Source organism: Rhamphochromis sp. 'chilingali' (assembly GCF_963969265.1).
Source record: "Rhamphochromis sp. 'chilingali' genome assembly, chromosome: 19".
Lineage (NCBI taxonomy): Eukaryota > Metazoa > Chordata > Actinopteri > Cichliformes > Cichlidae > Rhamphochromis > Rhamphochromis sp. 'chilingali'.
Genome location: NC_137946.1, coordinates 26,117,897 through 26,142,510, shown reverse-complemented (window position 1 = coordinate 26,142,510; position 24,614 = coordinate 26,117,897). Strand labels below are relative to the sequence as shown.

At 41.3% G+C, this 24,614-nt stretch overlaps 2 pseudogenes across 2 annotated transcripts; one reads left to right on the top strand and one right to left on the bottom strand.

The window, feature by feature from the left end:
* Nucleotides 1-7,455: 7,455 nt before the first annotated feature.
* LOC308386723 (serine/threonine-protein kinase pim-2-like) lies at nucleotides 7,456-11,915 on the bottom strand (annotated as a pseudogene). The gene is made up of 7 exons (XR_013974729.1): nucleotides 11,544-11,915; nucleotides 11,273-11,367; nucleotides 11,138-11,185; nucleotides 10,808-11,026; nucleotides 10,015-10,458; nucleotides 9,811-9,909; nucleotides 7,456-9,689 (listed from the first exon to the last, which is right to left on the bottom strand). The product of XR_013974729.1 is annotated as a serine/threonine-protein kinase pim-2-like (transcript).
* Nucleotides 11,916-13,921: 2,006 nt separating this feature from the next.
* Nucleotides 13,922-24,414, top strand: LOC308386721 (hepatic and glial cell adhesion molecule-like; annotated as a pseudogene). The gene is made up of 7 exons (XR_013974728.1): nucleotides 13,922-14,156; nucleotides 17,956-18,297; nucleotides 21,639-21,920; nucleotides 22,867-22,960; nucleotides 23,034-23,107; nucleotides 23,224-23,297; nucleotides 23,795-24,414. The product of XR_013974728.1 is annotated as a hepatic and glial cell adhesion molecule-like (transcript).
* Nucleotides 24,415-24,614: the final 200 nt, after the last annotated feature.

Below are 24,614 nucleotides of genomic sequence, written 5' to 3'. Positions count from 1 at the left end.
TTACACATTAATTCTTGGGTCACAGAGAAAGAGGAAAAAAACTAGTAAATGGGCCTTATTGAGTAACAGTTTTCCTGTATAATATCACTATAAAACAATATCCTGTAAATGCTACCATGGTATCAAAATATCACAACAAACAGTAACAGACTGAACTAAATTAATGATATTAAATATAAAAATACTATTTATATTTTTTTAATTATTGTGCCATGGTCCTGTTCCTTGATAGGTGCCATTATTGCTGGTTGGATGTTCTATTCTCAGTGTTCAAGAGAATGCAGAACACAGGTTTGATATCAAATTTCATCAGGTTAATGTGGCTCATTAGTTCTCAGTTTTTTGCCATCATGCTTGCTTATCCTTTGTGGGTTTTTTTTTTTTTTTTTTTTTTTGTGTTACCCTGATAAACAAATTCATCAAAATCTTAATGCTCCTATTTAAAACAAACTAGCAAAACATGCTTGCAAGGTAGAAATTTCATAAATTGGTTGATATATTGGCCATTGTTATTACATTCAAATTGACACACTATTGCAGAATTAAACATGGAGATACTGCTTATTTTAGAATATTTTAATAATCCCTACAATTTTTTTTTTTTTTTTTTTCTTTATAAACTAAAGAATCAAATTATAAGCATGCATGCAAATCAAAACACTGATCCAAAGACTTGCCCACTAAGGTGATATTAGTATTTATTTTTGTTAAGTTTGAAAATGTGTGAAACCTATGGAAGTCAAACAACAGCCTCTAGCTCAGCTGGCAGGGATAGGTGAAGGGAAAGGCTTACATTCAATACAAGTCCACTTGTTCACTTATGACTCTCAAAAGGTTGATTCTGTTCATCTGGACGGGTGTTCTCAGTGAGAGAAATGTTTCTTCACTCATATAAGTGACTCCTTTAGTCTCAGCTGACTGAAGGCTTCCCCAACCTTATAAACAGTACATTTGCACAACTAGCCCACTAAATGAACAATGGGCTGAGAGGTCAACTCCTTGATCATTAACATGCAAACTGTCATGACATTGATCAAATACCATTGATCAGTGGCCATGAGTAGCATGAGAGTTAAAATGGCTGCAACCACAGCATTGTAAGATGTTGACAGATGTACCCTTAGGCACCCTCCTCGATTCAAAGATGGTCTTTCCCTTTTCACATAAGTGACCCAGGGTGATATATAAAACTGTTTTGGGGGGTTTTGTTTTTGCAATTTATTTTATTTTTTTTCTGATAGTTTCCAACATAATGGCCACCTCCACTGAAAGACACTTTCCATCCTCAGCCTGTATCACCACCAAATCAAGACAGGATGAGCTTTACTCAAACTCATAAACTTCAGTGATGAATCAGAGTAGTAGTAACTGGTGTTGCTGACTTGCCTTGTTTTCCCAGGAAAATCTTGTTTTTTGGAATGTGTTTTATGGCCACCTACAAGAAACAAACAGGATTTTGGTTAGCGCTTCAGAATGATATAGTTTGCATTCTGTTCATGAAAAACATGTAACGATCCTTACCGGTAAATTGTCTGCTTTATGATAGCCAGCAAACACTGATCCAAACCCTCCTTCACCAAGTTGATGCTCCTGGATGTATCTGGCTTCAAATTCAGCTGAACGGACACAATCAAGAACCAATTTGGTTTCATAACGTGTGAGAAAGGACTATGATAATATGGTACCAGTGTTACCTGAACTCTAACACAAGGGAATATCTAAGATTAAGTATTTAATGAGTGTTAAATTAAGCACACAATGTGGTTTGAGGGATTCAGAATTTCAAGCATACCTCTGCCAGTGTTCACAGAGGATGAAGTTGGATCATTCTCCTTGTAGTCCAAAGGAGAATGATCCTTGTAGTCCTTTTGCTGAAGGCCTGTTCAGAACTGGCCTTCCTTTTGGTTGCCTTGCAGAGCTTGACTGATGTGTTCTATGGTGCCATTGTGCTGTTTGTTGAAATAAAGGCAGACTACAGATGGCCCTGAATTTATAGTGACCTGTAGCCATTGTCTGCATTGCAGACACTGCATGTAGCAGCAGTAATGACACCTGGTTATGTCATTTGGAGTTCATCAAATTTAATATTGAATCTAAGTGTGACATTGCCAAACGATGTTGGACTCTCTAGTGGTGTGGGGTTTTTTTTTTTTTTTTTTTTTTTTTGGTTTTTTTTTTTGGGGGGGGTCCCCTCCCAAATTAGACCAGGAGTGACATGTTTAGTTGAATGTTCTCATATTGCAGTCTGAGTGGTGTCTAAAAAGACATGGCCTTTATAGATTGGGGAACCTAGTCTTGTTAGGAGAGATGGCATCCTACTTTGGATGGAGCAGCTCTCATTTCTAGAAATCTGGACAGTTTATTCATGCTGAAATGGTGGTGCAAGAGAGGCATGCTGGGCTGTTTCGAAGGTTGTCAACTCTTCGGTTTTAGCAGGACATCCTGTATAATGAGCAAAATTGGTTTGTCCCTTTACTTTACCTTAAATGTCCCATACTGACAGTTACCTGCAATGTCACTTTCTGACAACAGATGGCACTCTGATAAATTCTAAATCTGATTTGACCACAGTTGTATCAGGAGTGCTTGTGTCCAGTCATAGCCGTAAGTGATGGTGGTGTGTCAAAGTTGAGACTTTAAACTGTTACAAATGACTTGACCTAAAATCTGACAAATTGGTCAATCGTATCTCTCCAAGAATATCAAGTAATTTGGAACTAGAATCTCTTCTATCAAAGTACCTGCTGCACTCAGTTCCACAATGGCTCTACCCATAAGGGCAGCAGAGAGGGAAATTGGTAAAATACCAGTTAATGCATCATGCTATGGAAGCTGCACAAAACTGCTCAGACAATGTCAATCAGCAAGACATGTGGAACATAGGTGTAAAAAGCACAGATATGGGTTGAAGAAAGGCAGTTTGTACAGATGTCTTTAATCACTACAGCCTACAAAGCCACACCCCTCCCCCACATTGGACAATCGGACCATCTCTCCCTGTTCCTCACACCTCGGTATTCACCACTCATCCAACGTGTGAAACCTGCTGTGAGGACAATTAAAGTGTGGCCAGAGGGGACAGACGCAGTGCTCCAGGACAGATTTAAAAACACAGACTGGAATATGTTCACCCACACAGACCTGGACCAGTACGCCTCATCTGTACTGGATTACATCTCCAAAACCACAGACAGTGTCACCACCCAGAAACGGATCACCATGTACCCCAACCAGAAGCCTTGGATGAACCGGGATGTTCGTCTCCTCCTGAAGGCCCGCAACACTGCCTTTAGGTCAGGAGATGCACACGCCTACAGTACAGCCAGGGCTAATCTAAAGAAGGGCATCAAAAAAGCCAAACACCATTACAAAAAGAAGGTAGAAGAACACTTCTCCAACTCCAACCCCCGACGCATGTGGCAAGGACTCCAGACCATCACAGACTACAGGACCACCAAACCCTCCCCCGCATCCTCTGATGTCTCCTTCCTCAACGAGCTCAACAACTTTTATGCTCGTTTTGAGCGAGGGAACCCCACAACCACAACCAAAGCAGACATGACGCCAGACCACCAACCTATGACTCTCTCCCCCACCGATGTAGGAGCGGTGCTGAGCAGGATCAATGTCCACAAGGCTGCAGGCCCTGATGGCATCCCCGGGCGTGTTCTCAGAGCGTGTTCTGGGGAGCTTGCAGGAGTGCTCACAGACATATTCAATCTGTCCTTGGCCCACTCTGTGGTACCGGCCTGCTTCAAATCCACCTCCATCGTCCCGATACCCAAAAACTCCAACCCATCTTGCCTCAATGATTACCGCCCAGTAGCACTCACCCCCATCATCACTAAGTGCTTAGAGCGACTGGTCCTAGCACACTTCAAATCCTGTCTCCCCCCCCACCCTGGACCCCCACCAATTCGCATACCCCCGGAACAGGAGCACAGAGGATGCAGTCTCCATCGCAATGCACTCTGTCCTCTCACACCTGGACAACAACACCTACGCCAGAATGCTGTTTATAGACTTCAGTTCAGCATTCAATACAATCCACCCCTCACAACTCATCAGGAAACTGACAGACCTGGGTATCAGTTCCCTCATCTGCAAATGGTTACTGGACTTCCTGACCAACCGCCCCCAACATGTCCGGCTGGATAACCGCTGCTCATCTACCATCACAATGAACACCGGTGTACCACAAGGCTGTGTGATGAGCCCTTTCCTCTACTCCCTCTTCACCCACGACTGCAGACCTGCTGATGGTTCCAACACCATCATTAAGTTTGCAGATGACACCACGGTGATTGGCCTCATCAGTGACAACGATGAGGCCGCCTACAGGGAGGAGGTGGATCGTCTGGCTGAGTGGTGCGACAGAAACAACCTGCTGCTTAACACCGAGAAGACCAAGGAGCTCATCGTGGACTACAGGAGGAATGCTGACCCACATCCACCCATCCACATTAAGGGGACGGCTGTGGAGCGTGTGAGCAGCTTCAAGTTCCTGGGAGTCCACATCTCCGAGGATCTCACCTGGACGACCAACTGCTCCAAGCTGGTCAAGAAGGCTCACCAGCGCCTCTTCTTCTTGAGGACTCTGAGGAAGAACCACCTGTCCTCAGACATCCTGGTGAACTTCTATCGCTGCACCATCGAGAGCATCCTGACCAACTGTATAACAGTCTGGTACGGGAACTGCTCTGCCTCGGACCGGAAGGCGTTGCAGAGGGTCGTGAAAACTGCCCAGCGCATCGCCGGAGCACCACTTCCTGCCATAAAAGACATCTACAGGAAGCGGTGTCTGAAAAGGGCTGGGAAAATCATCAAAGACCCCAGTCACCCATCACATGGACTCTTCACCCTCCTGCCCTCTGGGAGGCGCCACAGGAGCCTCCGGACTAAGACCACCAGGTACCGGAACAGCTTCTTCCCCATAGCTGTCAGACTCCTGAACTCTGCCTCCTGACATCTGACCCACGTTAACACATGGACTGAACATACACACACCCACAATGGACAACTGTACCCTCAAACACAATAATAACATGGACTGAACCACCACTCACAACCACTAGCACTTTATATAGCCTCTGTAGGAATTATATCTCACTTATCTTAACTGCACTACTGTATAGCTCTGTGTAAATAATCATTCTGTACATTCGATAATTTTTAATCCTACAACTGTTTACAACTTGCATAGTTCCCATTTCTGTATAGCTGTATATCCCAGATTCTGTAAAGTTATTTATTTCATATTCTGTATAGTTTTTCATATTTATATCCTGTACATAGCTTGTACTCACTACAGCCTGTACATACTTATAGTTATAGAATATTCACAACATACTTCATACCGTGTACATTATAACATACCATAATAGACCCATTTCTGTAATATACTCACATATCTATATTATTGCTAATATATATTGTAATATATCTATATCACTAAAGCACTTCTGGATGGATGCAAACTGCATTTCGTTGCCCTGTACCTGTGCATGTGCAATGACAAAGTTGAATTCTATTCTATTGTTGTTGGTTTTTTATTTTTGTTGTTTTTCCTTCAGTAGTTTCTCCTTACACAAGCAATGAAGACAAATAGGCCAGTATGAAACCTGTGCAAGGCAAACAGAAAGCAGAGTCTAATTGGGGTGGAGGTATCAATAGAAATCTACTGAAGTTTACACGACTAAGTCGGATGATTTCTTATTTTTGTGTCTTTAGGTTAGGCTATGATTGACACTGGAGCTGCTCCATCAGGAGACCGTCAAATATCAAGAAGTCCTGCTGCTCCTGAAAGGGAAGAAAGGCAGTTTGTACAGATGTCTTTAATCACTACAGCCTTGTCAGTTGTATTCAATTCATGCAGTACCTCTTCAGATTGAGATGAGTGATTGTGTCAAACCATCAATTTTGTAGAGATTTTCAAACAGTGCCACCTTCATTTAGAATAAACCTTTATTATCCCATGAATGTTACATAGCTCTTATAGCAAGAGGAATATAGACCTAAGCAACTGAAAGACATATGCATAAATAAGTGTTCAGATATGTACACACGGGGGGGGGTATAGGAATACTGGTGAAATATACAGTGTACAAACAAGATGCAATGAGTAGCAGCAATTAAACCGATGATGAGTAACCATGTTAAACTGTTATAGAGTCTAACAGCTGCTGGCAAGAATGACCTGCGGTAGTGCTCCTTCCTTCACTGTGGGTTCACTGCTGAACGAGCTGCTCAGTGCTCATGCAGGGGATGGGAGGTGTTGTCCATGATGGATATTAGCTTAGTTTCCCCAGTCCCCCTCTGCCATTCCAACGACCACAGCATTTAATAATACAAAAAAAGGCAGATGCCACGACAGTGTCATAAAACGTCCCTAGAAGTCCTGTTCACCTCAAAGGATGTCAGCCGCCGTAGCAGGTGAAGACTACTTAAACCCTTTTTGTAAAGAGCATTTGTATTCATGGAGCAATCTAGTTTGTTATTGAGGTGAGCACCCAGGTATTTGTACTACCCCACAGTTTCAATGTCCAAACCCCGGATGTTCACTGGTGTAATAGGGGGTGACTTCTTGCTGGAGTCAATCACCAGCTCTTTTGTCTTGCTGGCTTAATGCCAATATGGTTCTGTTCACACCAGCTGAGAACGTCATTAATGACTCCCTGTATTCCAGTTAGTTTCCCTTTGACACCCGACCCACAATGGCGGTGTCGTCAGAACTTCTGGAGATGGTAAGTGTCTGTGTTATAACCGAAGTCCGCAGTGAAGAGAAATGGGGCAAGTACTGTTCCTTGTGGGACCCCTGTGTAACAGACTACCACCTCAGACACGCAGTCCCACATACTGGGGTCTACTAGTAAGGTAGTTAACAATCCATGTGGACAACAGATGGTCCACTCTCACTCCCTGCAGCTTCCCACTTAGCACTGCGGGCTGGATTGTGTTGAAGGCACTGGAGAAATCAAAAACATGACTCTTACATCAGGTGTCTTCATTAGGTGTGAAGTCAGGGCAACGGGTCTGAAGTGATTCGGTTCCTTTGTGTACCTTGTCTTTGGAACTTGCACCATGCAGGAGGTTTTCCATAGCCTGAGGACCCTCACCAGACTGAGGTTGTGGAGACTTGTGAAGAGCTTTGGATGGGGGAGGGAAGGGCTTCTGAGTCAAACCTGTTAAAGAACTGGTGCAATCTATTAGCCCAAACCTGATCTCCAGACTCTGGGCCTTCTCTGCTCGCTGTACTCCATCTGGTGATTGTATTCAGTCCTCTGCACACTGTAGCAGAACCAGTGCTGCAGGTGAATGGAATGTACCCATTTTACCTGATGGTCACAGAAATGTGGGGAAAGAACATAAGACTGTCTAGCTTATATTACACGTCACCTTAACAGAAAGCCAAAAATTAATAACTCTGTTCAATATTATCGTGTGTGTGCGTTACCATTTCAGTTTGAGAGCCACGGGTGCTGATAGAGTTGCTTCAGAGTGGGACGTTGCTCAGGAACTTTATTTAGACAAGTTCTCAAGAAATGACGGCAATCTGAGGAGCAACCAAAGGAAATGTGGTGAGATCTACAGTGATTTAAGAAGGTGAACTACACCAGACCTGTGCTGACAGTTCATCATGCAAGAGTGTGTTTCTTACTTTTTGAGAGCCTGTTGCTGATCTTTAGTTTGTGCCTGATAAACTCTTGGGTCTCAAACTGTTTTCTGTGGAGGCTTTCATAAAGTAGCACTCCCAGCTGCCACACTGTTGTAGGACCAGCACTGTAGCTGAGTGTTAAATTAAGCACACAATGTGGTTTGAGGGATTCAGAATTTCAAGCATACCTCTGCCAGTGTTCACCGAGGATGAAGTTGGATCATTCTCCTTGTAGTCCAAAGGCCCCTCGCCAACTCCCCTGCTTGTCACAGACTCTGACAGCCTTGTCCTTTTGCTGAAGGCCTGTTCAGAACTGGCCTTCCTTTTGGTTGCCTTGCAGAGCTTGGCTGATGTGTTCTGTGGTGCCATTGTGCTGTTTGTTGAAAGAAAGGCAGACTACAGATGACCCTGAATTTATAGAGACCTGTAGCCATTGTCTGCATTGCAGACACTGCTTGTAGCTGCAGTAATGACACCTGGTTATGTCATTTGGAATTCACCAAATTTAATATTGAATCTAAGTGTGACATTGCCAAACGCTGTTGGACTTTCGTGGTTTTGTTTTTGTTTTTTGTCCCCTCCCAAATAAGACCAGGAGTGACATGTTTAGTTGAATGTTCTCATATTGCAGTCTGAGTGGGGTCTAAAAAGACATGGCCTTTATAGATTGGGGAACCTAGTCTTATTAGGAGAGATGGCATCCTACTTTGGATGGAGCAGCTCTCATTTCTAGAAATCTGGACAGTTTATTCATGCTGAAATGGTGGTGCAAGAGAGGCATGCTGGGCTGTTTCGAAGGTTGTCAACTCTTCGGTTTTAGCAGGACATCCTGTATAATGAGCAAAATTGGTTTGTCCCTTTTACTTTACCTTAAATGTCCCATACTGACAGTTACCTGCAATGTCACTTTCTGACAACAGATGGCACTCTGATAAATTCTAAATCTGATTTGACCACAGTTGTATCAGGAGTGCTTGTGTCCAGTCATAGCCGTAAGTGATGGTGGTGTGTCAAAGTTGAGACTTTAAACTGTTACAAATGACTTGACCTAAAATCTGACAAATTGGTCAATCGTATCTCTCCAAGAATATCAAGTAATTTGGAACTAGAATCTCTTCTATCAAAGTACCTGCTGCACTCAGTTCCACAATGGCTCTACCCATAGGGGCAACAGAGAGGGAAATTGGTAAAATACCAGTTAATGCATCATGCTATGGAAGCTGCACAAAACTGCTCAGACGATGTCAATCAGCAAGACATGTGGAACATAGGTGTAAAAAGCACAGATATGGGTTGTTTTTTTTTTTTCCCTTAGTAGTTTCTCCTTACACAAGCAATTAAGACAAATAGGCCAGTATGAAACCTGTGGAAGGCAAACAAAAACTCCATCTTCACATCAGAAAGCAGAGTCTAATTGGGGTGGAGGTATCAATAGAGATCTGCTTAAGTTTACACGACTAAGTCGGATGATTTCTTATTTTTGTCTTTAGGTTAGGCTATGATTTGTCTTGCTGGCTTAATGCAAAGATGGTTCTGTTCACACCAGCTGAGAACATCATTAATGACTCCCTGTATTCCAGTTAGTTTCCCTTTGACACCCGACCCACAATGGCGGTGTCGTCTGAGAACCTCTGGAGATGGCAAGTGTCTGTGTTATAACCGAAGTCCGCAGTGAAGAGAAAAGGGGCAAGTACTGTTCCTTGTGGGACCCCTGTGTAACAGACTACCACCTCAGACACGCAGTCCCACATACTGGGGTCTACTAGTAAGGTAGTTAACAATCCATGTGGACAACAGATGGTCCACTCGCACTCCCTGCAGCTTCCCCCTTAGCACTGTGGGCTGGATTGTGTTGAAGGCACTGGAGAAATCAAAAACATGAACTGGTGCAATCTATTAGCCCAAACCTTTTCTCCAGACTCTGGGCCTTCTCTGCTCGCTGTACTCCATCTGGTGATTGTATTCAGTCCTCTGCACACTGTAGCAGAACCAGTGCCGCAGGTGAATCGAATGCACCACTCTGTACCCATTTTACCTGATGGTCACAGAAATGTGGGGAAAGAACATAAGAGACTGTCTAGCTTATATTACACGTCACCTTAACAGAAAGCCAAAAATTAATAACTCTGTTCAATATTATCGTGTGTGTGCGTTACCATTTCAGTTTGAGAGCCACGGGTGCTGATAGAGTTGCTTCAGAGTGGGACGTTGCTCAGGAACTTTATTTAGACAAGTTCTCAAGAAATGACGGCAATCTGAGGAGCAACCAAAGGAAATGTGGTGAGATCTACAGTGATTTAAGAAGGTGAACTACACCAGACCTGTGCTGACAGTTCATCATGCAAGAGTGTGTTTCTTACTTTTTGAGAGCCTGTTGCTGATCTTTAGTTTGTGCCTGATAAACTCTTGGGTCTCAAACTGTTTTCTGTGGAGGCTTTCATAAAGTAGCACTCCCAGCTGCCACACTGTTGTAGGACCAGCACTGTAGCTGCAACAGCTGTACCACTCAGGAGGAGCATGAGCAACTGTGCCTGCAAAATACAGGAATGAGACCTCATTAAGAAAAGGATTAAAGCAAATGGGTAAACTGGTAAACAAATAGGTAGGCTGAAGCAGGACAACGTACCATAGAACACTTTGAAAGAGTCTTCCTGCACAAAACAGCTAAGGCCAAAGTCAATCAGCCAAACACGTGGAACATCTGAGCCAGTCTCTATTAGAACATTTTCCACCTTAATATCACGGTGAAAGATGTTCTTGTCCTCAAACGCCAATGCTCCAGCAACCAGCTGTTTCAGTATGATCTGAAAGAGGCAAATAAACATGCTGTGTGAGAATTGGGGGTTTTCTATGCATTGCTAGTTCAAAGTGCCATACTGCCATCCCCACAAGGCAGTCCTATTACTGTAATTACTTGTATAAAGATGGCATTTACATGACCAAAATGAAAACTGCAGGACATGTTGCCAATTCCACACTTTGTTTAGGTGCTCAGGAGGTGAATAAATTTAATTCTCCTCCTCAGCATAGCTGAATTATAGGTAAATTTTGTCTGAGGCCTTCAAATGTAGAAATGGTGAAAGGTTACAGGCAATTTAGTATCAGCAATAGAAATGTTTAATACACACTTATAAAGACCCCCAATCATCTTACCTTGGCCACGCCCTCCTTTACACAACCTCCATTGACTTCAATGAACTGAAGGAGGTCCTGTGCAGGGATTGGTCTCTCAAGCACCAGAATTTGCTCCTCCTGTAGATTGTACCAATCCAGCAAGGACACAGATGTCGAGTTCAGCAGCTGTCCAGTTTTTCCATCCTGGAGTTTCAACATAATGGCCACCTCCACTGAAAGACACTTCCCATCCTCAGCCTGCATCACCACCAAATCAAAAGATTGGAGCATTACAGAAACGCAAACTCATAAATAAACATCAGTTATTTCAGTGATGGATCAGAGTAGTAACTGGTGTTGCTCACTTGCCTTGTTTTCCCAAAAAATCTTGTTTTTTGGAATGTGTTTTATGGCCACCTACAAGAAACAAACAGGATTTTGGTTAGCGCTTCAGGATGATATAGTTTGCATTCTGTTCATGGAAAAACATGTAACGATCCTTACCGGTAAATTGTCTGCTTTACGATAGCCAGCAAACACTGATCCAAACCCTCCTTCACCAAGTTGATGCTCCTGGATGTATCTGGCTTCAAATTCAGCTGAACAGACACAATCAAGAACCAATTTGGTTTCATAACGTGTGAGAAAGGACTATGGTAATATGGTACCAGTGTTACCTGAACTCTAACACAAGGGAATATCTAAGATTAAGTATTTAATGAGTGTTAAATTAAGCACACAATGTGGTTTGAGGGATTCAGAATTTCAAGCATACCTCTGCCAGTGTTCACCGAGGATGAAGTTGGATCATTCTCCTTGTAGTCCAAAGGCCCCTCGCCAACTCCCCTGCTTGTCACAGACTCTGACAGCCTTGTCCTTTTGCTGAAGGCCTGTTCAGAACTGGCCTTCCTTTTGGTTGCCTTGCAGAGCTTGACTGATGTGTTCTGTGGTGCCATTGTGCTGTTTGTTGAAATAAAGGCAGACTACAGATGACCCTGAATTTATAGTGACCTGTAGCCATTGTCTGCATTGCTAGCGACTACTCAGCCTACCTGATTAGTCAGGTGGCTCATTAGCATGAGTGATTACAGGGCTCTGTTCACATTTACCGTAATCCTTTTCAGGGAATTGGAGCAGGGTGAGGCTTTTATGCAATGCCTTTTGATCATGATGATTGAATTTAAAAGTTTCAGGTTGGTTTCTTTTAATGTCTTTTTAGGTTGCCTGACTGACTATTGTAATGTCTTCAGGCTCTATGTAGTGATAACTGTTTTTAATTATCTATTGGTAATTTTTAAATTCCAATGGTTGATTTTAGTTTCCACTATGTATTACATCATTTTATTCCAAATAGATTACAATATTAACGAGTGACTTTAAGTGGTTTAAGCCACTGCAAAAGTCTTGGATGAGAGGTGAAACATCTTTGAGCAACTTAAAGTCCAGACGCTTTTCTTTCCAAGCTTCTTAAACAATATATTAAAGATTTTCCATTTATCACAATGTAATATTCAAGTATTATCTTCATTTTAATGACTTTTTAAAACTCTCTTGAGTGTAAGACTCAGCTTTGAGTTCCATGTTTTTAAACAATCAGTTGGAGGCTTAACGTACACATGAATAATTGATGTAGATGGCCATTATACAGATGATTAGAACACAAAGGTGTGAATAGGTGAACTTAAACTGCTCAAAGATAATGACATTGTGACTCTAAGTGGTTTAAGCCACTGCAAAAGTAAAAAGATTTCTCCTTGGGCCCACCAATGTAATCAGTATGCTATATTGCAACTGTTAAAGCACAATGAGGGGGGGGGGGGGAAAGAGAATACAAGATAATGAAAGAAAACACAAAGCAATGAAACTAATGATCATACAATTACCCACCCTTTGTCACAGCTTCAGCAACAGATGTGTGGAGTTACAAGAGAAGGATCCAAGTGCTGGCACTGGCTTTACTGCGAGTTAACTTTTATTTTCAAATGGTGACAATTCAAACAGAAGTGGAAATGGCAAGGACAGAAACTTAGAAAAACCTAAATTGGGAAAGCTAGCTAAACAAACCTGCAGCTAGAACACGATGACTCAAAGAATTATACACAGGTGGACCAGCAACAAGCAGAGGGGGGAAAAGGGCTTAAATACACAGGTGGTAACAAGGGAGTGAGAAACAGAAACAACTAATTACACATAACGAGATCAAGGAAGCAAAGCAGAACATGCTGACAAAGGACAGGGATTATCAAAGTAAGACAGGAAACACACAGGCTGAACTCAAGACATGTAAGCTTAACACTTGGGACTGGAGGAATGAAACAGAGACAAGACTCACAAAACACAACACCTGAGTAGACACTTAGGGAGGTAAAAAAAAAATAGATCACTAACAGCAAGGAACTAAACAACCTAACATAAACCACTCAGAGAACCTAAACTAAATATTCTTTTAACCCCAAAACACAGTCCAATAGGGACGGAACAGTAACATAAACACAACAACCAACTGATACAAAACCAAGGAATATCAATCATACACAAACACATGGACACTGGGTCACCCTTTATCTAAAACTTAAACACTCAAGCCAGCAGATGGTGCTGCACTGAACTGAACCGAAAAACCAGTTTATTTGTTCAGGATTTTTAATTTTTATTTATTTATTTTTGAGTAATAAACGCAACTATGGGTTTTCTCAGTGGTTGACATGGTCAAGAAGTGGTTGCCTTCTTGTGGCCATGTCCTGGCCCCCACACAGGTTGTAACACATGACTAATGTGACTATGACTGGAAAAGGAGTTTCAGGGTTTTACACAATGCAGCATTTTCTCATAAAATAGAAAGCACCTCTGTTTATTTATTTACTTCTCTTTTAAACCACTGGTATCTTTCTGTCTAAAAATAGTGTATGTTAGTATGATTGTAGATTATGTGTGCATTGTCTTTAAAAGTTTAGATGGAAGCAGATTACAATGGATAAAATTGTCTAGGCTACACATTGGGTGCTTTGTCAGTGATAAATGTTTGGTCCAGGATGCCTAATCTCAATGTTTGTATTTTGTTAATTTATGAACACTGAAATCTCACCACAGTGAAGCATTGTTGATATGAAATTTAGTTTTTCCCAATAAAAATGTAGACCCATCTATACACACACACGCTTTTGTCCTCTTTCTACAGTGGCTTTTGTGAACAACATGTACTCAGTTCCAGCAGAGCCTGAATGAATGACTGTGTCCTCCGTCCAACCCAGAAGCACAAATCATGCTGCTCGTCTGGGAGGAAAACAAAGCTTGAGACCCAAGATGAAGGAAGAGAAGGGTGCTCCATTGAAAAACAAAATAATTTACCAGATTTTTTTGCTTGTGTGTTTTGGTTTCTGCAATTCAGGTATGTTACCTTCTTTTATATGGGTGCTTCAAACTTATTCTCCAGATGAGCAAATACTTGCCTAGTACAAGTCTATATATTCTTAATGTACTGGATTATTAGGATTTGTGCATAAAACAATGTGTAGCAGTACATTTGTCTACATGTACTGCTGAAATTTGCAAATCTTTAGAAAACTGAAATTTGCTTCTTTTTAAATGTCATTTTTCATGTTATTGCATCACCAAGTCATTAAATGAACAGATGCTTCTAGTAGATTTTGCAAATTAACAAACATTTTCAGAATAACTGAATTATAGGGGCAGGTGGAGTTTTTATAATTGCCAGCTGTGACGTGGATGGAAATGGCAACAACAGCTCCAGATACGGTTGCATACTTTGATCTAATTAGATATAGTATTGAGAAATACAGTATGATCACTAGTTTCTGATCATTTTTGCAACATTTTGCCTATTTTAAAGTTTCAATGGTATTACAAAAAGTACGGCTTCAGAGAATATATATTTAAATTTAATTACATGAGGTTCTGGGGGTGTTTTGTGCCCATTCTTCTAATTAATAAGGGCTCACAGACTAGAGCCAGTGTTTTCAGCTGTTTTCAGCTGTGGCTGGGTGTCATCACTGTCCTGCCATTGTTGTGGTTAGCAACAGAGTTACTGAGCTGCTCTGTTTCTGCAGAGCTAGCGTGGTGTCTGGATTGCTCCCATTGCTCTTTTCATGAACTGCCAAGAAGGAAATTTCAACAAACAATCCTCACTTTTGTTGGTTCATGCTGGCCCATCCCAAAGTCTAAAAGCCATCACCATGGTAATATAGATCTGTCATGCAAAGGCTTCCAGTATACAACAGTGACGGGGTGCAGTGCCCGCTTTCCCACAATGATAAAGTATTTGGTCTTCATCTAACCACTGTATCACTTCCCAAAGTTAAAATACTGATAAATTATAATATATTTATATAAATTATTTAATTGTGCACAAATTCTTCATTGGCAGTAGATTAGTTGGGCCCTTATTCTATTCAGATAGGTATAATATTCAAAAACGGATGGGTGTGTAGTTACTTTTAAATCATTGAAGCTTTCCAATTGTAAACAATACATTCATTATCAACTTTGTCAAGCTGGAAGGTGTATTAAGGGTTTTTATGTCTTAAAAAAAAGTCACTAGGCTTTCAGGACTGTCCAGTTGCAGCACTTCCTCTTTAAATACTGCTGGTTATATGAATATTACATATTTATAGTTTGCAGAATTTACATTTTTCAGCATAGAGTGTAAAAAGTTAAGATAACTCAGTCTGATTCATAGATATAATATAAACTTATATTTTAAGATTATGCATAGCCTCGCTATTCTTGTGTGTTAATTTTCTACTTACTTTTTCTAGGTTCGTGCATTTGCTTCAGAACATTTCTTATCTCAAGAGTATCATTTTTTTTTTTAGTTAACATTGAATTGACCCTAATTTATTTATATAGCGCCAAATCACAACAGTTGCCTCAAGGCGCTTTATAGTGTGAGGTAGACCCTACAATAATACATACAGAGAAAAACCCAACAATCATATGACCCCTATTAGCAAGCACTTTGACGACAGTGGGAAGGAAAAACTCCCTTTTAACAGGAAGAAACCTCCGGCAGAACCAGGCTCAGGGAGGGGCGGCCATCTGCTACGACCGGTTGGGGTGAGAGAAGGAAGACAGGATAAAAGACATGCTGTGGAAGACAGAGCCAGAGATTAATATCAGCAGAGAGGTCTATTAACACATAGTGAGTGAAAAAGGTGACTGAAGAGGAAAAACTCAATGCATCATGGGAATCCCCCAGCAGCCTACACCTGCAGCATAACTAAGGGAGGATTCAGGGTCACTTGATCCAGCCCTAACTATATGCTTTACCAAAAAGGAACGTTTTAAGCCTAATCTTGAAAGTAGAGATACTGTCTGTCTCCCGAATCCAAACTGGAAGCTACTTCCATAGAAGAGGGGCCTGAAAACTGAAGGCTCTGCCTCTCATTCTACTTTTAAATACTCTAGGAACAACAAGTAAGCCTGCAGTGTGAGAGCGAAGTGCTCTAATGGGGTGATATGGTACTACAAGGTCATTAAGATAAGATGGGGCCTGATTATTTAAGACCTTGTATGTGAGGAGCAGGATTTTGAATTCAATTCTGGATTTAACAGGAAGCCATTGAAGGGAAGCCAATACAGGAGAAATATGCTCTCTCTTTCCAGTCCCTGTCAGTGCTCTTGCTGCAGCATTTTAGATTAACTGAAGGCTTTTCAGAGAGTTTTTAGGAAATCCTGATAATAAAGAATTGCAACAGTCCAGCCTAGAAGTAATGCATGAACTAGTTTTTCAGCGTCACTCTGAGACAGGATGTTTCTAATTTTAGAGATGTTGCTCAAATGGAAGAAAGCAGTCCTACATATTTGTTTAATATGTGCATTGAAGGACATATTATGGTCAAATGAATTATGAAGGTTCCTCACAGTGTTACTGGGGGACAAGGTAATGCCATCCAGAGCAAGAATCTGGTACCATATTTCTAAGATTTTCAACTTAAAGCTTCATTATCTTTATTTTAATCAGTAAAATTCAGGAAACTCACGGCAGCAGAAAAATAACTTCAACTATTTTAAAAAGACATTTTAAGTACAAAAACACTAAAAACAATTTTTTTTCTTTTTATGGTACAAATGTAAAGTAGCCACAAAAAATCTTAAACTTTAAATAGAATTTTAATCTTATACAACCAAATCACAAAACAGTCTTGTAGTATTTTATGTTGTAAGGTCAACCTTACATTGCTGTAGATATGAATTCAGGGTCATATAAATAACTCACTGGGAAAAGTTAGGAGGCAACAGTATCTCAACCACCAAGCTAAAGAAGGGCAGCCAAGGGAAGTAAGCAGACAAAAGAATAGCATAAAGAAAGAAGTCTAAAAATTACATGTTGAAGCAAAAACCTTCACTGAAATATTTGAAAAGCATCAAACATTAGAAAGATTCTCACATCTAGTTTTGACTAGAATATCATACCAGTTATGCAACCTCCAGTCTTTATTTGGGAGGAGCCCATTTACAGGTTGCGCTGCTTGCAGTTGCAACAGAGGAAACTACAGGACCAGTTACAGAGGTGTGGCAACAAGCGCAGTCACATAATCTGTTTTGTGATGTTTTACATGATTAGTTGTTGTTCAACTAACTTAAACTGCTGATAATGCTGCCCAGATAAACCTAATCATTCAAAATTTGTTCTCTTAAGAAGATGACCTAAAACTAACAAGAAACTCTTGCAGTCTTTGAAGTGTTTAGAGAATTTAAAGTATTCACTGTTGAGATTGGCTATGAAATAGTGGAGTGGGATGATTTTAAAGTAGCCTACACAACATTTCTGTATTCAGTTACCAGTTTATTAAGTATACTTAGTAGAAAAAAAAATTATTATAAAAAAAGATTTTTCAAGATGAAAAAGTTTTACCTTTTTTCAGAGTTGCTGATTGAGTTCTGATCATCTGGGTGTAGGCGCCTCTAATTAATGGTGGAGAGTGTTGGTGTAGAGCAATGACTGTTTTCTACAGTTATTGGTGTAGAGCTGCATGATGCTATTTTTCATGCCAGTGTAGTTGTTGTAAAGTGCATTAGGAATATTTGATGGAAAAACATTGTTCCCCAAAATCTGGCTCCCCAAAAAGCCAGTCATCTTAAAACTCTGTAAAAGTTAACTGATACTAGAATTTGTTTAAAATGGAAAAGAAACTTCTCATGGACCTTTCTTCTTTGTTTCTGTGCAGGTGGAGTGTTGGCAGTGAATATGACTATCCCAAATACTCTCATTAGAGGTAAATTAGGAGGGGAGGCCCTTCTGTCAGTCCGCTATGATAGTTTCAGCTTAGACCTGCCAGTTATCAAGTGGCTACTTAAAAGGGAAAAATCTGTCACGGTTGTCCAGTCGATTGGAACGGACATCATTGGGACGCTGAGGCCCGAGTACCGGGATCGTATCCTGGTATTTGGGAATGGGACTCTGCTTCTCCACAACCTCAGATTTGCTGATGATGGAACATATGACGTAGAGATCTCCATCACAGATGATACCTTTCCAGGAGAGGGCAGCATCACACTCACTGTGGATGGTAGGAGGACATGTCCATTTGTACAATTCTGTAATGTTTTCAGGTGTAAAAGCACATTTTATTAACCCTTGTCTGCTGTTGCAGAATGCAATACTATCAGTTTTAATATATAGAGAGAGATGTGTTTATTGTCTGAACTATAAGTTTAAACCATGATGATTCAAAACACTTACCTAGACTGTAAAAAAGCCATTAGTGAACTGTTCAGCATGAAAATTTGGAGCTAAACCTGCTGAACTATAATTTAACACTCATATTTATCTTTCTTTCCTCCTGCTATGCTGCCTATGAGTCTTTGTGGCTCTTTGTTCATATTGCACACCATTAGTCTTGCTCTGAGTTCAGGTTTCTGAATCATTGTGTGTTTCAGACGTACTCAAACACTCAGGCGCTTCTGCAAACATTTTATCCCACAATGCAAAAGATTTTATTAAACTGTACTGCACTGTTCACGCTTTGTAATCAGCTTTCTTTCCAGACAGTTTTAAAGTCCTTACACATTCACATGTTTTTCTCTTTGCCTGATTGGGCTACTGTTCAAGTTGTAGGTGGCTGAAAGAATGCTGGGAATCTCATGAAGTCACTCCATGAATTATTTGGCTGTACTGATATGTCGGCTGTTAGCAGACAGGCACACAGATGTAAATCATCTAATTTTTATTAGCATAAATTTATGGAACAATAATTAACTTTAACTTTATTTTTCCTTTACTTTTTAGGCTCTGTTGAGACATTTTGTTGAGACTTTTTCATCGATATTATTTGAGATGAGCATGCAAATGCTCATGCCAGCTCAAACTTTTTCCACAATAGTTTGAGCTGGCATGAGCAGCAAGTGCTGTTTTGCTTGTTGAATTTAAATGGAATGCAAACCACTGGCATAAACAAAATAAATAAATAGTTCCAGAGGCGAGGTCACTGAGGCAGTTAAACAACTTCTTGGTGGCAGAGCCCCTGGTGTTGATGAGGTCCGCCCCGAGTTACTGAAGGCTCTGGACGTTGTAGGGCTGTCCTGGTTGACACGCCTCTACAATGTTGCATGGAGATCAGGGGCAGTACCCCTGGACTGGCAGACCGGGGTGGTGGTCCCCATCTTTAAGAAGGGGGACCGGAGGGTGTGTTTCAACTACAGGGGGATCACGCTCCTCAGCCTCCCTGGGAAAGTCTATGCCAGGGTGCTGGAAAGGAGAGTTCGTCCGCTAGTCGAACCTCGGATACAGGAGGAACAATGCGGTTTTCGTCCTGGTCGCGGAACACGGACCAGCGCTTTATCCTCTCAAGGATACTTGAGGGTGCATGGGAGTTTGCCCAACCAGTCTACATGTGTTTTGTGGACTTGGAGAAGGCATTCGACCGTATTCCTCGGGGTGTCCTGTGGGAGGTGCTGCGGGAGTATGGGGTGTCTGGCCCATTGCTATGGGCCATTCGATCCCTATACAACTGTTGCAAGAGCTAGGTTCGCATTGCCGGCAATAAGTCGGACTCGTTCCCGGTGGGTGATGGGCTCCGCCAGGGCTGCCCTTTGTCACAGATTCTGTTCATAATTTCTATGGACAGGATTTCTAGGCGCAGCCAAGTGGCGGAGGGCTTTCACTTTGGTGGCCTCAGAATCTCATCTCTGCTTTTCGCAGATGATGTGGTTCTGTTGGCTTCATCGGGTGAGGGCCTCCAGCTCGCACTGGAATGGTTTGCAGCCGAGTGTGAAGCAGCGGGAATGAGGATTAGCACCTCCAAATCTGAGGCCATGGTTCTCAGCCGGAAAAGGGTGGAGTGCCCACCCTTTTCGGGGATGAGTTCCTGCCCCAAGTGGAGGAGTTCAAGTATCTCGGGGTTTTGTTCGCGAGTGATGGGAGAAGGGAGCCGGAGATCGACAGCCGGATTGGTGCGGCGGCTGCAGTGATGCGGATGCTGCACCGGTCCGTCGTGGTGAAGAGGGAGCTGAGTGTAAAAGCGAAGCTCTCAATTTACCGGTCGATCTACGTCCCTACCCTCACCTATGGCCACGAGCTGTGGGTAGTGACCGAAAGAACAAGATCGCGAATACAAGCGGGGGAAATGAGCTTCCTCCGAACGGTGGCTGGCCTCTCCCTTAGAGATAGGGTGAGAAGTTTGGCCATCCGGGAGGGGCTCAGAGTAGAGCAGCTGCTGCTCCACATCGAAAGGAGCCAGCTGAGGTGGTTCGGGCTGACAAGGATGCCTCCTGGGCACCTCCTGGGGTTGGTGTTCCGGGCATGTCCCACCGGGAGGAGGCCCCGGGGAAGACCCAGGACACGCTGGAGAGATTATATCTCTTGGCCGGCCTGGGAATGCCTTGGTGTTCCCCCGGATAAGCTGGAGGAGGTGGCTGGGGAGAGGGAGGTCTGGGCTTCTCTGCTTAGGCTGCTGCCCCTGCGACCCGGCCCCGGATAAAGCGGATGAAGATGGATGGATGGGATGGATAGTTCTAGTCAGGTTTTGGAAAACACTTATATAAACTGATAAAAGACTTAATTTATCTCACAGTAAAAGGTGAAGATAACAGGAATGGAGAGGTCAACCAAACTAAATGAATGCACACCAAACCTTTTATCTGTGTATATAAAACAAATATATAATAGTGAGTATAGGTGTGGCCAGCAGAGACATTCACATCAGCTCAGGTTGAACAGTTTGCAGACAACGTTGAAGAGGCAAGGCTGAGGTGGTTTGAACATGTGCAAAATGAGGGATAGTGGATATATTACACAAAGGATATTAAAGTTACCAGGCAGGAGGCAACTTTAGACCACAAAGAAGATTTGTGCCTTTAGTGGATAGCAAGGGATAGTGTGAAGCTGTGGCGACCCCTAAAGGGACCATGCAAAAGGAGAAGATTAATATATTGTCTGATGTTATGATAGAAGTTATTCCCTGAGAAATTATAAGTAATAGACTGACTTCTTGAAACCAAGCACACCATTGTTTTTCTTGTGACATTACCAATAAGTTTGATGTGTCACATGGCCCTCTTCCTATTGAAAAAACAAAAGTTGTATCCAAGATGGCCGACTTCTAAATGGCCCCCCTGGTCACCACCCATCTTGAGGAGTTTGCCCCCTCTCATATACTAATGTGCCACAAACAGGACTTTAATATCACCAACCATTCCCATTTTATTACGGTGTATCCATATAAATGGCCCACCCTGTAGAAAAAAAAAACTAATATTCTTGGCATAATTTATTTCAAAAGTTCCTTCAGTGTTTCTTGCATGTGTAAAGACTACAAGAAAGAAACGACTTCAAAAAAGGACAGAAGCATGTTTATTGTTTTTATCTGCTAACATATCCAGAACTATTGTATCTACTGTCTCTTGTATCCAGAATCTATATCCAGGCCTTATATCAACATGGAGTCTTCATCATTACTGGAGCTTAGCGAAAATGTTGTCCTCAACTGCTCTCATGACAATGGAACCAGGACTACATACAGGTGGTTCAAAGGTGGAAAACTCCTGACCAATGAGACAAGGTTCGTGTTTTCTCCTGATCAGAAGCTTTTGACCATCAAGCGGGTGTTGATGGCAGATGATGATGTCTACAGCTGCACAGTGGAGAATCCGGTGGGAAATATGACAAGTCTGCCAATTAGACTGACTGTATACAGTAAGTAACACTGCCTTAGTTAGTTATTGCAATGTCAACAAGGGTTAAAAACATCATGGTAGACACAGAGACATGGGCAGCAGATTTCAGTTGAATTCAGTTTTATTTTTATAGCCTCAGTTCAAAACAAGTTTCATCTCAAGGCCTGTAAATAATTGCACAATTTAATAAAGGTGGTGATTTTGACTACTAAGTATTGCAGTGCACTGCCTAAAATATTAAATTCAGTAGTATAATTTCAGGTGTTTAGTTTTTGTTCCGTTAACAGTTTAATAGCTCATTTGAAAGACTGGTTCAGGCTGTCCTGAGGGTGACATAACTTATATAACTATGCAGCTGTAAGAACACAGCAGGTCTACATAAAGTAAAGAAAATAGTTCCTTCAGTTGATCAGAGAGGATGCTTTTCTACATTACTAAATTTTCCCTAAATCTTTTGACAGATTTCTCTCAGAAATTACAAATGTCTGCCTTCTGGTAGGGATGGAGGAAAAGTCTGAGGTTTTTGAAAGCCAAAGAAAGGTGTCTTTGAAAGACCTGCATAATGCATTGCGTATCTGCCATTCACAGCAGACACATGAGGCATGGAGCAGGTTGTCAAAGACACAGCTCAGTAAGTAAGTAACATCTCATGACTCAGATCTCTGGAGGAGCGGGAAAGTAATATAAAAAAAACCACAGTTGGCCACAGTTGACTGTTGTTAAAAGATCAAGTTTAAGCAGGGTTGACAACATATACATTGCTCATCAATGATAATGTGATAGTGATGTGAAAGGCTGGTACAAACAGTACAAAAATAGTGAAAAGCAGACCCAGAAGGTATATGTGTGTCACATGGGCATAAAGAGAAGGAATACTGTGTGTTATACCATTCGCTCTAGTTGCACATTTTGTTTTGTCAGTGCCTGTGTTGTTCATTAATTGTAATCTTGTACATTCTAAACAGAAAGAAGTTCCCTTTATATCATCCTTTCTACTGGAGGCATCTTTCTTTTGATCACCTTGGTGACTATATGTGCCTGCTGGACACCTTCTAAAAAGTAAGACTGGCTATTAAATAATTGAATTCAATGCCAAGTATCACAAAACTGATCAAATATTTTGTCTACACAGACCAAGACAGCCCCCTAGAAAGCACCTCTCCAGGTTTTATAACCGCTCTCACCAAACACCAATCAATCACACAGGTAAAGTATAGCTGTGACGACAGTTATGAAATGTGAAAACGAAGTGTGAATTTGTATTCAAATAATAATAAATTTGAATACTAATTTATTTATTTATTTATTTTACTTCATCACAGATTGTGTGCTTCCAAAAATGCCACAGCACAATGGGATAAATGCAGTAACTTCACTTTATATCCTCCAGCAAAAGGTAACACTTTTCATTAACGGTCTTATTTTGTTACATTCTGTGAGTCGTGAATAACACCACAACAAATCTGAAGCAATCTGAAACTATCATCTAACAAATTTTGTCTTCTATTGCATAATCTTTAGGCATAAAACCCACAAGTCACTACAAGGAATACATGCAACATTATGTTCTGGCAAAAAAAGTACTAAGGAATGTTTATAAAACTCAAGGCTAGCCAGTTTAATAGCTGCATGGACAGACAGACCAGCTATAAGGTGCTCATTATAAACTGTCTCATTAGCTGCATATACTTCAAAACCAAGCTATCAAAGTCTTTTTGGTCATTTAATAGCACCTTATCAGTCTCACAGGCTAAGCTCAGTAAACCGAAACCAGTGAGTTTCGCTATTAGGTAATCTGAGAGCCATCTACACAAATAGCCACAATGAAATTTAATAAAAGTAAAATATTACTTTTGGAGAGTGAAGTTGGGCTCATGTCACTGTGTTTTGCAGGATCCTTCCACAGATGACTCCTCCAGCAACAGTATTGGATCTCCATCTGAACTTGACAACCCACCATGCTACACCACTTCCCCCACATATACTGATCCTATTACTCTTACTGCTGGTTCCCCTGCTCACATCTCCCGTAAGCATACCTGATGGGTCATTGGTTTAAACAGTCCACAGTACAACAAACAGAAGGTTACATGCTCTATATTCTACTGCTCCGAAATGCAAAGTACTCTAGACATCGTGGAGAGTGTCGTAAAATGAAGAAAATGCTGTGAATTAAACACTGTAACTTAAATAACAGTTGTTTTAAAGTTTAGTAGCACAGCCTGGAATGAAATATGAGGACAGTTTGACATTAGAGTCAAAATGTTTCAGTTTTTATGATTTAAATTTTTTATTTGGTTTGTTACTCAACACCATTGCAGTTTGTTACATGTCAATTCCAGACAATTCCAGACATATAACTGACTTGTTATCTCTCTGTTATGTCAAATTTTTTGTATACATAAAAATACAGATTACTTTGTGAAATAATGTAAATTAGTATTTTAGTTCTACTAGATTGCTTAATTTATGTGTATACAGTGACAAAACCATGTTGGGGTAGGATAGGGGGCCATGGTATTTGAATTTTATACATACTTTAATAAAAATGTAGAATTATCAGAAATTTGTCTTTGTGGTATTTTGGAAAGACTGACCTGTGCCAGTTGACTTGAACAAGTAGCGTCCTTGTTTGCTTGTCATTTATCATGGATAGATTAGTAGATTTAATTTTTAACAACATTTGCCTCAAGCTGCTTTATATTGCAAGGTA